General features: G+C 38.9%; 1 long non-coding RNA gene across 1 annotated transcript; it reads left to right on the top strand.

Moving 5' to 3' along the window:
* The first annotated feature begins 1175 nt into the window (after window positions 1-1175).
* On the top strand, window positions 1176-4501 carry LOC118893246. Its single transcript, XR_005019440.1, has 3 exons — window positions 1176-1325; window positions 1628-1689; window positions 4432-4501. It is a non-coding gene; the product is annotated as an uncharacterized LOC118893246 (long non-coding RNA).
* Window positions 4502-4902: the final 401 nt, after the last annotated feature.

Here is a 4902-nt window from a genome sequence, read left to right as displayed (position 1 = left end):
CAGAATCTTGTTCATGTACACATATACATATATCTATTGATCTTTGTGTCCTTTTCCATGTAGGTTATTACAAAGTGTTGAGTAGACCACTCTTGGTATTCCATAGGTCTTTGGGGATGATATATTTTATATGTCTTAGTATATGTTTGTTAACCCCAATATCCTAATTTATGCACTCCTCACACCTTTTCTTTGGCTTAACCATAAGTTTGTCTTCTCAATCTGAGATTGTCTTTCTCTATGGAAATATGTGCATTTTTATGAATTTTCAGATACCATAAGTGATATCATAGGACATTTGTCTTTCGCATTCTGACTTACTTCACGTTGTGTGATTATCTCTAGGCTCATCTGTGGTGCTGCATATGCCATTCTTTTATTATTTTTCGCCGCTAATATTCCATTCTGTACATGTACCACTTCGTCTTTGTCCATTCATTTGTTTATGGACCTTTTTTTTGCTTCCATGTCTTGGCTATATCAGTATTGCTGCAGTGCATGTTTGCCTGTCTGTGCCTTTCCGATTGTGGTCTTCTTAGGGTATAGGCCCATTTATGGGTTCGGCCGCATCATATGGTAGCTCAATTTTTACCTTTTAAAGCAGCTCCATTCAGTTCTCATTAGTGCTGTTACCACTTTACATCCCACCAGCAGCTAGAAGGTACACAGTTCCCTAAAACCTCTTCAGCATTTATAGTTCGTAGACTGTTTGCTGATGGTCATTTGACTGGTGTGAGCTGAATCCTTTGTGGACGTTGGATTTGCATGCGGCTAATAATTACTTATACTGAGCTTTAGGCATGTCCTTTTTTTTCTTTTCCTTTTTTTTTAAAGAGTGAGTACAACTTCCCTCTTCATATTGACTTCTTGAAAACTTTGTCATGTGTTGAATTTTCTTGCCTATTCCCTATCCCAGGACATTTTTTGAGGGCAGGTGTCATTTACAGCCCTGCAGTCCTTGTGACTATTAAGCGACCATTAGCACTGGGTTTAAAGCTGCTGTTGTGGAAAACAGCCACAAGGTGGCAGCATTATTACGTTCTCAACTCTTGTTACTAGGGCAACAGAGTCTTTTTGGAGGTAGTGTTCCGAGGTTGTAAATTAGAGTGGAATGTGCTGGGACAAGCCCCCAGAAGTTTATGTCTCCTTACTTATGTTTGTTTTTTAAATTTAATTTCTATTTTTTATTGCAGTAAATTTGATTAGAGTGTTGTGATTGGCTGTACAGAATCTGCTCAATGATTCATACATATGTCTGTTCATCTTCGGATCCTGTTACCATGTATGTTATTACAGAATGTTGAGTAGACCTCCCTTGGTATTTGGTAGGTGTTTTGTCATTATATATTTTATATGGATTGGTGATTATATAATGCATATAGTTTATATGTTATATGTTTATATACATTTAACATACCTTAGTATATGTATGTTAGCCCCATAATCCTAATTTATCCGTCCTCCCACCTTTCATTTTGGTTAACCATTAGTTTGTTTTATAAGTCTGTGAGTGTCTTTTTCTGTGGAAATATGTTCATTGGTAGCAATCTTAGGATAACATGTATAAATGACATAGGATATTTGTCATTCCCTTTTGACTTACTTAACGTAATATGATTATTTCTAGGCTCATGTGTAGTCCTGAAAACGGCATTGTTCATTTCTTTTCCGAGGCTACTATTCCATTCGGTAGGTATACCAATTCTTCTTTGTCCATTTATCTGTTGATGGACATTTTGTTTGCTTCCATGTCTTGGCTATTGTAAATACTGCTGCAATACACGATTTTCCATCCTGTTTCTTTTTGATTCTGGCTTTCACAGGTGACAGGCCCAATAGTGGGCCTTCTGGATCATATGGTAACTCAATTTTTACCTTTAAACGCACTGCCATTCTGTTCCTATTATTGGCTGTTACCAGTTTACATCCCACTTAGACTGAGAGGTTACGCTATTCTCTGCAACTTCTTCAACATCTATCGTTTGTTGACTTTTTGCTGATGGTCATTTTGACTGGTGAGAGGTGATACCTTTGTGTAGATTGGATTTGCATGCGTCTAATAATTCCTGATGTTTTGCATTTATCAATGTCCTTTTCATTTTTTTTAAAGATTGAGCTAAACTTACAACTTCAAATTGCCTTTTTGAAAAATTTGTCACGTTTGGATTTTTTTGGCCATTCCCTACCCCAGGACAGTTTTTGAGGGCATGAGTCATTTACAGCCCTGCAGTCCTTGTGAATATTAGTGACCATTAGCAGTGGATTTAAAGCTGCTGTTTGAGGAAACGGCCTTAGGGTGGCAGCATTTCTACGTTGCCAACTCTGCTTGCTAGGGAAACAGAACCTTGCTGCAAGTTGTGGTTTTAGGTTGCAGATTACAGTGGAATGTGTCAGGACAAACCCCATAAGTTTTAGCCTCCTTAATTCTTGTTTGTGTCTTTAAGTTTTAATTTTTATCAGAGCAAATATGATTGAAAAATGTCTTTTGTTCTAGGTGTACAGAATCTTGTTCATGTACACATATACATATATGTATACATCTTTGACTCCTGTTCCATGTAGGTTATTACAAAGTGTTGAGTAGACCACTCTTGGTATTCCATAGGTCTTTGGGGATGATATATTTTATATGTATTAGTATATGTTTGTTAACCCCAATATCCTAATTTATCCATTCCTCACACCTTTTCATCGGCTTAACCATAAGTTTGTTTTCTCAATCTGAGATTGTCTTTCTCTATGGATATATGTTCATTTTAAAGAATTTTCAGATACCATAAGTGATATCACAGGACATTTGTCTTTCGCATTCTGACTTACTTCACGTTGTGTGATTATGTCTAGGCTCATCTGTGGTGCTGCATATGCCATTCTTTTATTTTTTTTCGCGGCTAATATTCCATTCTGTACATGTACCACTTCTTCTTTGTCCATTCATTTGTTTATGGACCTTTTTTTTTGCTTCCATGTCTTGGGTATTTCAGTATTGCTGCAGTGCATGTTTGCCTGTCTGTGCCTTTCCGATTTCTGGTCTTCTTAGGGTATAGGCCTATTAGGGGATCGGCCGCATCATATGGTAGCTCAATTTTTACCTTTTAAACGCAGCTCCATTCTGTTCTCATGATTAGCTGTTACCACTTTACATCCAACCAACAGCATAGTGGGTATGCATTTGTCCTCCAACCCGTCAGCATTCATTGTTTGTTGACTTTGTACGGATGGCATTTTGAATATTGGGTGGCGACATCTTTTTGTAGTTTGGATTTGCATCCAACCAATAATTCCTGATATTGAGCTTTTATCCATGTTCTTCTTTTTTTAAAACAACAGAGTAACACTTACCTCTTCAAACTGTTTTCTTGAGAAATTTTCCATGTTGTGAACTTTTTTGGCCATTACCTACCCCAGGACATTTTTTGAGGACACGTGTCATTTATGGCCCTACAATTACTGTGAATCTCAAGTGACCGTTAGCCCTGTGTTTAAAGCTGCTATTGTGGGAAACGGCCAGAAGGCGGCAGCATTTCTCCATTTCCAAATCTGGTTACTAGGGCAGCAGAGCCTTCCTGAAAGTCGTGTTCCTAGGTTGTAAATTAGAATGGGATATGCCAGGGAAAGCCCCAGTAACTTTATGTCTCATTAATTGTCGTTCGTGGTTTTAATTTTTTAAATTGGGGTAATGAGTAGACTAGTGTTTGTTCTGGGTGTACACAATCAGGTTCAATTGAACATTATATGTATCTATTCATGTACAGATCCTCTTCCCATGTAAATTACTATTATTTTTTTTATAAATTTATTTATTTATTTACTTATTTTTGGCTGAGTTGGATCTTCGTTGCTGCATGTGGGCTTTCTCTAGTTGCGGTGAGCGGGGGCTACTCTCCATTGTGGTGCACAGGGCTTCTCACTGCAGTGGCTTCTCTTGTTGTGGAGCACGGGCTCTAGGCGTGCAGGCTTCAGTAGTTGTGGTGCATGGGCTCAGTAGTTATGGCTCATGGGCTCCAGAGCGTAGGCTCATTAGTTGTGGTGCACGGGCTTAGTTGCTCTGCAGCATGTGGGATCTTCCCGAACCAGGGATCGAACCTGTGTCCCCTGCATTGGCAGGCGGATTCTTAACCACGGTGCCACCAGGCAAGCCCCGTGTAAATTATTACAGAGCGTTCAGTAGACCTCCCTTGGTATATGGTCGGTCTTTTTGATACATGTGTTTAATATGTATTTGTATACGTATGGTAACCCTAATCTTAATGTATCCATTCCTCCCACCTTTCCTTTTAGATAACCATAGTTTGTTTTCTAAGTCTGTGAGAGTCTTTCTCTGTGGAAATATGTTCATATGTGTCAGTTGTTAGGTAACAGCTAGAGTGATATCACAGGTTATTTGTCGTCTGCTTTCCGACTTACCTCATGTTCTGTGATTATCTCTAGGCTCATCTATGGTGCTGCAAAGAGCAGTGTTTCATCCTTTTCCATGCGAATATTCCATTGTGTACATGGACCACTTCTTCTTTGTGCATTCATCTGTTGATGGACATTTTGGTTACTTCCAAGTCTTGGCTATGCTAAATATTGATGCAGTGCAGGATTGCCAGCCTGTGTCTTTTGGATTCTGGTCTTCTCAGGGGTTAGGCCCAGCAGTGGGCCTACTAGATCATATGGTAGTTCAATTTTTACCTTTCAACGCACCTCCATTCTGTTCTCACTACTGGCTGTTACCAGTTTACATCCCACCAGCAACTAGAGGGTACACAGATCTCTAAAACCCCTTCAGCATTTATTGTTTGTAGACTTTTTACTGATGGCATTTTGAGTGTTGGGTGGTGATACCTTTTTGTAGTTTGGATTTGCATGCGTCTAATAATTCCCGATATTGAGCTTTTATCTACGTCCGTTTTCTTT

Source organism: Balaenoptera musculus, chromosome 3 (assembly GCF_009873245.2).
Source record: "Balaenoptera musculus isolate JJ_BM4_2016_0621 chromosome 3, mBalMus1.pri.v3, whole genome shotgun sequence".
Taxonomy (NCBI): Eukaryota; Metazoa; Chordata; class Mammalia; order Artiodactyla; family Balaenopteridae; genus Balaenoptera; species Balaenoptera musculus.
Note: the sequence above shows the minus strand (reverse complement) of the source record. Positions and strands in the feature narration are given on the sequence as shown.